Genomic DNA, 13,571 nt, shown 5'->3' with positions numbered 1-13,571 from the left:
GAAAGCCGGCAGAGGCAGAGCTTTGTGTCGGTTTTCATGGAAGGAGGAAGAATTCCATGAAGTTTCTTCTGCCCTCCCTCTGGGGCTGAGTTTTTGCCAGCAAAGAGGTGAACATGCTGGGTCCAGCAGAATCTGGGATCTCCTGGATTCACTCCCAAACCTTCCCAGGCCTGGTGCTGCACCGTGGGCTCTGCCCTTCTGGGATGGTGCTGACAGCCCATCTGCAGGAGCTGAGTGAATCCCAGCTCCCATCACAGACCTGATCCTCACTTCTACCCATGCTAATTGCAATTTAAAAGGCGTGAAAACAACATCTTCTAATTTTTATGACGACCGTTTTGAGAATTCACAATTTTGAAATTCAAATAGTGATGCTCTTCTGCTGGATAACCCTACCTGACACAACCTATTTTTATTTGTCTTTCGTTCTAAATTTTAATTTGAACAATAAAATAGAAATTACAGAATTTCTTTTAATTTTGCAAAGAGTTTCACGCTTTTAAGTGTACCCATGATACTTTAAAAAATGATCTTAAAGCTAAATATAAGTCAGAGCCACTTTTATCTATTAGGATCTCTTATGCAATGTGTTACAGAGTGGCTGAAAAGAATGCATTAAATTATTTTTTTTTCCCCTTACACAATATCCAGATACAGAAATCCTGGTATTTCTCAGATACAGAACCTGAATTCAAATTCACACACAAGAAATAAAAAGAGGCAGCCAGGAGAGAGCAGATAGTGACTCAGGAGAACATTCCTTGAATATTAACCATCATTTTGAATAACGTCTTTACAGTCTTCCAAAATTTTGTTTGCTGTTCCTCAGAGCAAATATTTACAGAAATAATAGAAGGATCTGCTGGGAACAGCACAAAATATTCCCAGTGTGGTGCTGCAGGATCAGTAGGAACTTCCTCAAAGCATTTTTGTGTGTACCTCCAGCTAAAGACAGAGTGTTTACACTGCAAACAGCCTCATGGAGGATTTCAGAGGAAAACCATCATCTCAAGGCCATGCAGAAGGAATTCTCAGCTGAGCCTCCAGCAAGGAGGGAAATGTCTCTATTTGTGTGTGTTCAGGAGAGGAGCCTGTGCTGGCCCAGCAGATAATCCAGGGATGTAAATTAGAGACATCTTGGAACACTCAAAAAAAGCAAAAAAGCAGAATATCCCTGTTCCTGACATCCATGGAAAGGAGCCACATACAGAGCAGAAAAAATTCAGAGAGGATATTCTGCCACACAGCAGAGCAGGAATTCTGCAGGTCTGCTGCTGATGGGAAAACTTCCTGAGCAATTTTCTGGCTGAATTCTTGTACTTTGGGGCTGCAGGCTTTGGGGTTCTTGCTGTGGCCAGTGGGGATAGGCTGTCTTAAAGCTTAAACCTAAACAAAGTCCAAGATCTAAGCACAAAAAAGGCCTCTTAAGTTTGAGGGTACATTTCTCTGGTGATACTGCCCACATAAATTCCACTTTTAAAGCCATTTCAAAGGCACTGCAGTTACCAAATTCAGTATTTTTAATTTTTTTTTTTCTTTTTCTCTCTCCATTCCTACCTTCCCTACCAGCTATTCCAGTTAGAAAATTGATCCTCTGTCAGCTTTTTACGTGTGCCCTAAATAAGTTTGGTCCTCCTGGTGTTGGAAGCAATCTGTCTGGAAACTTTTCCTGCTTTTCTGGGAGGTTGGGAGCTGCTGGAGCCATCCAGCACAGGACAGAGCACACGGGCCACTGCTGGAAGGATTTTAGTGCAAAGGCTGCAGACAGCAGGCAAAAATATTAGATATTTTAGAATAAAGTTTATAACAAATCAATAATGAGTAATTATAATAAATTAATAAATTTAATATAAATTTATGATAAATGTAAAGTAAGTTTACAATAAACATAATAAATTAATAATAATTTTTAAACCAAATGTCCTTTGTTATGATGAGCAACTCCTCTGCATCTCCCTCCAGGAGGCGAAGACTCTAGGGCCCATTGTGGTGATTTATTGGCCAGAATTTTTTCTCTTGAAGACAATGATTTCTGTGGGGTTGAAAGTTTCTAACTCCATTAGAAGCTGCAGCAGCTGCTGCCATTATTCTGATTAGTTACCTTGAATTGCTTGGCAGAAGACAATTATTCCAGATTTTTTGGATTTCCTTTCAGCCCCTCTGGCCCCATGTTGACCAAGCCTTGACAAACATCATCTTCACTTTGATTCATGCTCTACATGGAGACATCATCATTGCTCCAGCTCCTTCCTTTCACTCAATTCCAACCCAAAGGAGACAATTTAGTTTTTATCTCACAGTTTAATTCCTTTCTTAGCACCCAAATGATACCAAGCTGGTGGAGCTGTACAATTTGAAGCTGGCCCATGAATTTCTGGTACCACAAAAACACCCAAACCAAACATCCTGGGCTCAAAACTCCACAGGTTATGAAAAATTTGAGAACAGACCCATTTCATTTTTTCAGTCACAGCTGTCTCACCCTGCCCTTCTCTTGCTGAGTTGCATAGAAAATGTTCCTGCATCTCTGTTTAAAGAAAATGTGATTTTTGTACTGGGGTTCCAAGGCACAAAATGCACAAACCCCCTGATTTTGGATTTTTTTCCTCCACTTTCCATCCCAATACAAAGTTGGTGCTGAGAAAACTCAGTAACTTTTTCTTCCCCTGCCTCACTTCACCTTTAATAGCTGCAAACCTTACTAATGACTAATAACTCACAGCAAGGAGCTGTGGCCACAGACAATTCAGCAGCTCAATTTTCCTTGGATTTTATGAATAAAATCATCATCATAATAATAATAAAAAGACATTAGAAATCTCTTCCAGGTTGCAAAGTCAAGCACCAAACAAAGAGGAAGTGCTAGAATTAAACTTGCCTGCAAAACCTTAATTTGGCCCAAGTATTATGATATAGACTTTAATTACATGAACACAGCCTATTTTTTCCACATCTAAATGCATAGATGTGCAAATTCTCAAGCAGTTGACTTGATTACAAGTATGCATAATATAAAAGTTCAATAGTCTATTGATATTTAGTCAGATTGCTGAAATTCCACATATTCATGGCAGCAGCTGACTATATTGGGAGACTATGCCAAGAGCTGAACAAATGAAATCAGATTACTGCAAATGACAAGGAACAAATAGCCAGGAAAAAAAAAAATAAATAAAATAGTAGGGCCACAGAAAAAAAAAAAAAACAACAAAACAACAAACCCCAGCATGGTGAAGAGTAGACAACTGAATTAGGTTCAGCTGGAACAAAGCAGGAATTCTAAAGCAGCCCACAAATAATATTTCATCTTTGGTCCCAGGAAAACAGAGTAATCAGCACAGAGCCTCTTGATATTGGGTAAGTCCAGAGACTAAACCATGAAAATGGGGTCAAAGTAGAGCTTTGAAATACACACAAAACATCCAAGCCGACATCTTGGCCTGTAGGTCTTCTTCTGGCTGCAGAAAAAAAAATAGAAAAAGGTTAATTTGAAGGTTAGAACTAACCTTGTTCTGGTTTTTTTTTCCCCCAGAGCCCAAAGCAGAGCTCATGGCCAACACGTCACCTCGAATATCCTTTAGTGTCTCAGCTGTGAGTTTCATATTAACCTTTTCTCTTAAATTTGCCAGTCAGGATGCCAGTGCTCTGGAGGTTTTGTGTGAAGAAGCTTGGCTTGATCTTCTCTTAATCCCTGGCTGAGCTCAGTGCCTGGCAAAGGGTGGTGGCAGCATTGCCACCCCTTTGCACCTCACGGGGAATAAATCAGGGCAGGGCTGGGCTGATACCTCTGCCAAGGAGGGAAAGGCTTTATTAATCACGGATTTATTTCTCTGTTTGATATCTGAGGGAAATACTTGGAGATACAGGCACATTTTCGTGCTCTTATCCTAAGTGCTGCACATTATTATGCTCAGTAATTAATGCCTCGTCCTCCCTCAGTTCGCTGGAGAAAAGTTCAGGACCAGACCTCAACATCTGGCCTGGTAAATTCCATACATTGCATATATTCTATAAATATTCAGATAAGATAGAAAATCCAATCAAATTTTCAGCAAAACCAGATTTTCCTTTAATACATTCCATTTTGGGCTTTTTTTTTTTATTTTTTTTTGGTCCAGCTGATTCTCTTCAGCCCTGGTGACATCCCTTTCAATAAAGAGGGATACTCAGAGCTAATTCCAACTTAAAAGCTACAAGTTGGTCTGAACAACAGGTTTACTCACAGGAAAATCTGGAGACCCTTTCAGTGTTTTATTTTATCATGCTGATATCTTTGGTGATGTGAGGTTATGGCAGAGCTTTTTCTTTCACTTCCACGCAGAACTTCCCACATCCCACCTCATTCACACCCTGATCCCCAGAGCAGAGCATCCCATTGGAAATGTGTCCCTGAACCTTTTCCTGGGCTTTTCCAGGGCATTTTGCAGCCCAGGATTGCTGGAGCCAGCAGCACTCGCCTCTCGTGGCAGGGGGGAAAATACCAACTCCATCCAATGCATCAGTGGATGCATCCATGTTGGAGTGCCTGCCTGCCTCCTCTTGAGGTAAAACTTGGGGTACTCAGCTTTTATTTCAAATTACTGAGCCGAGCCCTCTGCTAATTTTTCTGTTCCATGAGAGAGTCAAGGAGAATTTTGCGCTGCGGATGCTTCTCAGGGCTCACAGGCTGGAGTGTACAAATATAGTCCACAGGGAGGAAAAGCTGCAGGGAAAAGCTGTCAAAAGCAGTGTCAGTGCCCTGGTACAGCAGAGCCAGGCACAGGGAATGCCCAGGGCATTGCTGGGCTCCATGTGCTGCAAGGGGATTTTATTTGGGGCAATTAAAGCCAGGAAGAAAAGGGATGAAGGTCAGGAAACAGCCAGTGGATCTTGCTACCTAACCACGTTTTCTGGCACAGGATTTTTTCCTGGCTGTGCTGGTGAAGCTCACGTTTCTCTGGTCAGGAATGGCGTGTTTTGGGAAGAGCAGCACAAATCCAGGCTCACCAAATGGATTCTTTCTTTGTAGGTGACAGGGCAAGAGCAGAAATCCTGGATTTAGCTGTGCTAGAGAAGAGGCAGGCTGGTGACACGGACACAGGGCTGGATCTGCTCCATTAGCAGTGTGACAAGCTTTATAGCCCCTGGAAGGATCCTTATTTATTCCTCTCCCAAGCAAATGCAGTGGAGGCTCGGAGGCTGCAGGAGATGGGATGGCTGCAGGCTGGTGTAACAAAGCTGGGAGCTCATTTCTGACATGTTCCCCTCATCTGCCTCCCAGAGATATCCAGAATCCCAGGGACAGCTCTGGCTCGGGCTGGAGCAGTCCCACGTTCTCCTGGGGTGGCTGGTGGCAGTCTCATTAGAGACCCCCAGGAGCAAGCTGGCCATGGAGCCACAGCCCCTGGCACAGCTCTCTGCAGCCCTCTCTGCAAAGAGCCAGCAAAGACAGCACCAGGTGCTCCTGCTGCTTCCCTTCCAAAGCGAGGAGTGGAGCCAGCATCCTCCTGTAACTCATCCTTGGGCTGGTGGTGCCTGCTTGAGAGGGGAACTCTGTGCCCAGCCCCGCTGGGATGCCGGGACCACGGATTGCCAGGCAGGGAACAAAAGGTTCCCTATTCCATCAGGGAAAGCTCTGTCTCTGCAGAGGAAGAGATTGCAGCTCCTGTTCACTGGAGCAATGATTTCCAATCTCATTTCAAAGACCAGGAGTTAAAAGGAAGAAGAAGAAAAATATCTTAATTATTCCCATGGGCTCTTTCTTGTCACCTATAACTCAAATCCTCTGTCCTGCCTGTGGGTCCCAGACCACACCACAGGCACCCAAAGGCTGGCACACAATCTTTTTCTCTATATTGCAGCAGGGATTTTATTACTCTTCTAAGACAAGGTTTCCCAGAGCTTTCCTAACTAGCTAAAAATGACATTTTTATGGAATTAACAGCTGCAACAAAACGTACCCCTGGCTCTAAAACTCAGTTAAGAGCACAGAATAAATGAGATGTGACAAAAGAAAGTATGAGATATTAAAAAGATGAAGAAAAGCTTCAACTTCAGCCTCCCATAGCTCCATTAAACAGGAAAGCCATGTGATGCTGAGCCTCCTGTCCCACTAAACACCAGCAAACCTGTTTGTCAGTGTGGTTTTTAACACACCACCTCTGATTTCCATCCCAAGCCTATCCTTTGAGGGCCTCAAAGCCAACACCAAGGGTTGCCTAGCGACAGCACTGAGCCTGGTGGGATCATCCTGCTACTGATTCCTGCATTGATATTTTGGTTCCCAAGGATGCTTTGGAATGATAAAGGATGCTAATAACCCTGTTTTCTTAATTAATGCTTTTGCTGATGTGAATGTCGCTGCTTTCCAAAAAAATCTAACCATTTGTCAGCTCTCTCAGGGAATTTGGGAGAAGCACATGGCACTGGGTCCAGCAAAAGAACCACAGGTTTCAAACAAGCAGCACCTGGAGAGCTCTAAATCCACACAAAAGTCACTATTTGCCATGAATTACTGCCTAGTGTGACTTCTCAGGCCACAGGAAAAAAACATTTCAGGTGGAGGAGATGACTCCAACACCACCTCAACTCCATGAAGGTCTCTTTAATTAATCCTATTCCACTCTTGCAATGAGTGTAAGGCCCAGGAGTTGTTTATTACATACAAATGGGTTACTTTAAATCCAGACCAAAGGCAAAGGCAGCAATAATTTGTGTCTTTAAGAAAACAGAATAATACTTTTGGGCTACATGGTGAATTCCTGCTCTATCCTGCCCCAGCCCTAAGGCATTACCAGCTCAAAGATACAAATGAAAGGCCTTCAAAAATTGAGGACAGGACTTTATTCCCCTTTGTTTCTGAACAGAGAAGTCATAGCTGTTGATACAATAAACATTTTTCTTCTATTAATACTAAAATGCCCAAATTTTTTGGGGCAAGAAAATCTTGGGGCTCTTAAATCCCATGGCCAGCACAGTAAGAATCAATGAGACAGAGAATTTACAAAATCTTCAAATAAATCAACAAGGTGTGAAGTACATCCTAGAAATGGGTCTTCATTTGGGGAAAGTTTTAGGATATTCCTACTCCTTCATCTTCTGGTGGTTTCAGGAGTTGGAGGATTCTTCTTCCAGAGGGTTGAAATCTGCTGATGTGCAGCTGACACCAAACTGCTGCTAAAGGACACAAAATGATTCACATGAACTCTTCACGGTGTTAGAACAGGAAAGAATTGACCTTTATTCTCTGACTCCAGGGATTGGATAATTAATTACCACCTTCCCAAGCGCACTGGTCACGTGAAACATCCATCAAAAGACGTTTCTTAGGAGGAATGTGATAAACCACGTTTATAGCACTTCCATGGGAAAGTAACTAAAACTATGAAAACACTATCAGAAGGTTTAATTTTCAGGGTGACACTGAACAGGATTGTGAAGCCCCTGATTGTTGACACCTCCAGGGCTGAGCAGGCACTGGGATTGAAGGACAGGGAGGGGCTGGGAGCAGGACATGGGATCTGAGGAGCGCCAGGGACAGGATGGCTCCCTCCAGCACTGTGGGTCAGAGGCCAGTCCCCTTCACGTTATTTGTGCTCCTGCCATGTGCAGTTCCTGGGGGAACACCACGCTCCTGACCCCAGAACAAAGCCCAGACTAAAGGCTAAACCTTGCCCAGATGCTCCTGTGCAAGCTGGTGTCAGATTATAGAATTTCAAGGGTATTCCACCCCAAAACCCCCCAGAGATCCAGCCCAGACTGTCTTCGCAGCAGCAGTGATGGAAGCAGCCCAGGTTTGATAGGAAGCGAGATTCCACTAATTCCACACTGGAAGGGATCAATTCCCACTGAAAACAACTGTCTATCCATGCCCTTAAACCTGAATTTCAGCCCTCAAGATCTGCAGAGCTCTCCACACACAGATTTCTGCCGCCGCTCCTCAAATTAAACTTTTCCTCTCTGCCTCTGCCGTGGCTGCCAGGAAACAGCAATGGGACCTCAACTGGCTTTGGGGAAGGCTTCAACCTCCATCCCACAGCAATCAGCTGGCACCATTCCCTGTATTTTCATGGCAGAGGCAGCTCCCTTTAACAAGTGAATCCCAAACAGAACGAGCGGTTTGACAATTATCATTTTGAACAAATATTTCCAGCTCCGCGCAAAACACCGTGGCACAAAAAAAAGCAAACTTTCAATAAACAGAAAATAGATGATTGTTCTCAAATGACAGCTTTCATGCTGTTTATCCCAAAGGATCTTCAGAGCTTATGGAGTATGAAATAAATTTGCCACTGGTTAAAAATGTAAATTCTTTAAATACATAAAACCCTAATGAAAAGGCTTGTAACATTTCCCTTTTCCTGATTCCCACTTTTCTCTTTTTATCTTCCTAGAAGAAGACGTTGATTATAATTACAGTGGAGACTAAAATGTAGGCTTGATTTTGTGTTTTAAAAAAATTTGGGAAGTAAAAGGAGCTCTTGGTGTGATTGGGTGTGTGCATGTGCTTCCACACATGCATGTGCGGCTGAATTGTGTCATGGCATTAAAAAATACATAAAAGAACTGAAAAATTTCATATTTAAATGCACATCATTTGTGGAGAGCACACAGAACAGGGGTCTCTGCCCATGAAGATGAGAGAGAAAAGCTGCTCTGAGCTTCCAGCCCCTCTTTAGTGCTTGCAAAATGCACAGGGATGCAAAAGGCAGGGGCTGAGGCTGCTGTCCTTGGGCAGAGCGAGGATGGAGGGATCAGATCCCTTTATCAGGGAAGAGCTCCAGTTTTGCAACCTGGAGTTTGCAACCCAGATCCTCCTCTGCTTCTTTATTTTTTAGTGAAAAGAGCACAGACACAAGAACCCCCACAACAGTGGGTTGTTTTCTTTTTAGTGAAATGTCTTGCAAACGCTTTCTTTTTTTTTAAAAGAAGTACTATTTACAATCAAACAAACAAACAAGGGGGGAAGAAAATGTGCCATCACCTTCCTTTAGTTATGACAGAGACAGAAGTACAAAAAGGAGCTCTAACGTTCATGTGGGCTTTCATTCAGATTCAAATTGTGCTTTATATAAAATTCAGGCATTCCTCATGATTTATAAGTTCTTCATGAGGGAACTTTGATTTACTTGCTTGTCTAAATTTGCTCTGAGCACGAAGCTCATGCTGACTCTGGGACTAATCCAGGCAACCAAAGTAAAGCCTCAGACAGGTCTCACCCCAGGGTGGTGGCAGGGGAAACCAAACTGCTTGAAAATGCAAACCCACAGTCACGTTTCTGTGCTGGATAGGGCATTTTTCATAGCACCGTTCAATGGTATGAAATTCATTCGATTTTCCATTGCTTAATGGCAAAGGAGTTGGGAAAAGTTTAAAACAGTCTGAAGCAAATTAAAATATTCATTGCCCACTTCACATTTTTATGTGTCCCTTTTTTATTAGGACTGGAGACCCTGAAAATTTTTTTGTTTTTTTTTTTCCCTAAGTGATTTATTTATGTGAAGAATAAGAAGGAAAGGTTCTTCAGAGGAACAGATATTCCCAATCTCCTACAATGCTATTCCATGGACTGAAATCAGTGGGAAATTGTCATAGAAAATCCATGACAAACATTACAGCAATTCTAGGACTGTGATTTCCAAAAGGATTGTTCCAGCTTTGAGACCACAAAAGGATTCCAGAGTTTCCCCTGACTGGAAGTTTTCAGCACCTTCCTTCCATGTCAGTTTTCTTCTGTCAAAACATGACAGTGCAGCTTTTCCCTCTGTGAGAAAAGAGATTTAATTCCTGTAAATGCAGCACCTTTCACAGGTTGGTTCTTCTCTTCTTGGCCACATATTTCCAGGGACCTTTTAGTAATTCAGTGTCTCAAGCCCTCTGTTCCCTTCTCTTGTCCACTTGAACTTTACCGAGTGCAAAGATGCCTGAGGAACCTCCCAAGATGCATTTCCTCTGGAACCCCAGATGAAGATAAATCAGTTCTCAGATATTTTCAGACGAACCCCTGGCTGGAGAATTTGGGAGGATGCGACTTTCCAGCCTTGCCGCTGAGCTCTGCTGGGAGCAGTGGATCTGGAGTTTCTCAGGCTCCTTCTCTTCCCACATTCATTGTTCCTGTGCCAAAATAAAAGAACCAGAGATCTATTTTTAGAGTAGGTTGTTCCAGCTAAATCCATCCATCATCCCCTGAAGTTCTTGCACGTGGGTGAACCTTCCCTTTTCATTCCAAACCGGGCTAAATTGTACAAATGCAAGTCTCAACTCAGGCAGGGACCAGCAGATCTGACTGTTCACAGAGGGATTGGGACAGGCTGGATCCATGGGCTGAGGACCTTGGTGAGGGTCCTGCCCTTGCTCTGCTGCAGGCTGGGGATGAGGAGCTGGGCAGGGGCTGGGAACAGCGGCTGGACACCAGCCCAGGGCTGCCCAGGTGGGCAAGAGGCCGCTGGCCCCTGGGCTGGGAATAGAGAGGCCACAGGAGCAGGGCAGGGATTGTCCCCTGTGCTGGCACCGCAGAGCCACCACCCCAAATCCTGGGGCACCTCTGGACCCTCACAAGAAGGACCTGGAGGGGCTGGAGCGTGTCCAGGGCAGGGAACGGAGCTGGGAAGGGGCTGGAGCAGCTGAGGGAGCTGGGAAAGGGCTCAGCCTGGAGCAAAGGAGGCTCAGGGGGAATTTCTGGCTCTGCACAGCTCCTGCCAGGAGGGGACAGCCGGGGAGTCGGGATCTGCTCCCAGGGAACAGGGACAGGAGGAGAAAAAATTGCCTCAGGTTGCTCCAGAGCAGATTTAGATTGGAGATTTGGAAAAATTTCTGGCTCTGCCCAGCTCCCTGAAGAGGGGATGTAGTAAAGTGGAAGATGATCTCCTCTCTCAGGGAACAAGGGGCAGGACAAGAAATGGCCTCAGGTTGCACCAGGGGAGGTTGAGGTTGGATGTGGGGAAAATCTTTTCTCTGAAAGGGTGGTCAGACATTGGAAGGGGCTGGTGGAATCCCCATCTCTGGGAATTTTCAAAAGACACTTGGATGTGGCACTTGTGGCCACAGTTTAGCGTGGATTTAGCTGGATTAAAGATTGGATTCAGCCCTCAAGGTCCTTCCCACCCGTACCCATTCCATGACTCCATTCCCCAGCACACCCTGGAGCTGCACACAGGATCCTTCACAGGGCCCAAATTACCCCATCTGCCCTTCCAGTTTCTATTGTGGATGCACAGAAAAGAGGCAGAGGGAACTTTGCACCCTGCTGCTGCTGCTGCTGCTTGGAAGTCTCTGCACGATGGATCTGTCCAAGTTATTTCTGTTAAAAGCAGCTATAAATAACCTGCATAATGCCTCAAGAGCGTTACGGAATTATTGGGAGTTTTGCCTGATTAGAAGAAAGGAGAAGCAAAAAAAATCTCTGAGGAAGGAGCTCAGGATTTTACACAGCAATAAAGAACAGAAAGTGAAGGGGAATATATTGATTTGTGGGCTTAAAAATTAAGAATACACTCACGTGTTTTGCTCAGCTGGAGATAACTTTGTGGAATAATGTTGGTCCTTAGTTACCCAATACAAAAATGGCCACAAGATGTCTTATCTCACAGCAGGTGTGAGTTTCATCTTTGCTATCAAATAATTTATTCAGTGTTCTCACCAAAACCTTGCTTATTCCGTGTGTTTGGGTTTCACTTTTCATGCCCAGGATCCAGAAGCAATTCCTCAGGAGCTGTCTGGAGAAAAAAGAAAAGGCGTTTTTAAGGTAGAGAATAAACTGCCAAAGATTGGCCTTGGACTCTTCCAGGATCCAGGATCCAGGGGCAGCCACAGCTTCTCTGGGCCCCCTGTGCCTCCCCACCCTCAAAGGGAAGAGGTTTGTCCTAATATTTAATCTGAAACCACTCTCTGTCAGCTTGAAGCCATTCCCCTTATCCTGTCACTCCAGGCCCTTGCAAATGTTCTAAAAAAGCACTGAGGAAGGCTGTGTGTTTTTCCTGGAGCCATCATTTTGCTCAAGTTGGTTGTCTCCGTCCTTCCCAATGTTTTTTTTTATGGATTCATTGAAAGATGTGTTTGTCCATCTCTCTCTCAGGTGAGATTTCCTTGGGAATCCAAGTTGCAGGTGAGAGCAGAGTGCTCACCTGGCTCTTGGGCTGCCACATTCACTGGTGGTTTATTTGGTGAGCAGAAATTCTCATGTCTTGAAAACCTCTTGGTGTTTCTTTTTCCCCAGCACAGAGTTAAAGCTCCTCACATTCCTCCTTTTTTCACCTGAGTGGTGTTGCAGGGTGATTTCAGTCTGTGATAACAGGATTAGATGAATCTCACTCCTTCTCACAAAACCCCAGTCTTTAATTCTCTTTTGCTGCAAAGTCAGTGGAAAGGGAGAAGCTTTTATCACCTGGGTAGTGAGCTGCTGCTCTGCTTGGAATCTAAATTATCCTGGATTATACTGGAAGGTGGCTACCTACTGGAATAGTTTCCAAAGAGACTCTTGAATTCCTGGGCCAGAAAGCCAGGAATTTTCCTCCTGCTAAAACCCAGGTTTCCAGTAACTGCTGTAAATGGGGATTCTCGGGAAGAGCTGAGCTGAGGTGTCCTGCAAAGGCAGATTCCAGCTCAGTCACTGCTGCCACATTATCATGGACAATGTGGTGGATTTAATATGGCTAAGAATGTTACAATTTATACTTAATCTATTTATATTACAATTTATATTACAATTTTTATTACAATTTATACTTAATTTAAGCCTACCAAGAGCATCACTGACACAAAAGGTTATGGTGGCCACTGAGGTGGCCATTGTTTAACCATGGCCCAGTGAACATTTCTCTGTATAAAATAGAACAGTTTAATCCCCACAAGGAAGGATTCTCCTTTTTTTGTCTGACTCAAGTTTGGGAGCTGAGGGACAAGTGAGCACCGAGTTCACCTCCCCAGCTTTCATAATTGCCTAAGAAATGCCTGCAGAGAACAAACTCCACAACCAGCAGCATCCCCTGAACCCCAAACCTGGAATATTGACAACTACATAAAATATCTGATTTCCAGAGAAGGGGGGTTTGGTTTCCTGGCTCTGAAATCCTCCAGGAAGGCTGTCCAAGGACACAGCCACACAGTCCCAGTGCTCCCAGTCCCTTGGGAGCTCAGCATCTGTTACCAAGCAACTGGGGATGCAATTTGGGAGCAGGCAGCACCCTCAGCACTCCCTCCTTGCAAACCTGTCCCAGCCCCAGCCACTCAGTGCAAATAATCCTCTGCACAAAGGCACGAGGCTGATGTAAGGAGATTACACATTTCCAGAAATAAAACTGCTTCAGCACTTCTCTAATCTATAGTTAGGGGATGCTCAGGGTATCATTTTCCTCACAACCACTGGATACTTAATGCAACAACTGATCTCAGGCCAGAGCTGTTTCTGGGTCAGAGACACAGCTTGGGGAAAAGTTTTCAGTGAATTCTCCTCTTGGCCAGCAGTTCTTGCTTCCACAGCTCAGACTTGGCTGTGGGAGGGCTTTGTCCCACCTGAGAAACTCCCAGTGGTCCCAAAAGTTATTCCCAAACACACATTATGTGGATCTCCATGTTAGATATCCATGGATTTAATT

The sequence above is a fragment of the Pseudopodoces humilis genome, chromosome 13 (genome assembly GCF_049639895.1).
Source record: "Pseudopodoces humilis isolate 2021_Gansu_Grassland_sample_001 chromosome 13, ASM4963989v1, whole genome shotgun sequence".
NCBI lineage: Eukaryota > Metazoa > Chordata > Aves > Passeriformes > Paridae > Pseudopodoces > Pseudopodoces humilis.
Note: the sequence above shows the minus strand (reverse complement) of the source record.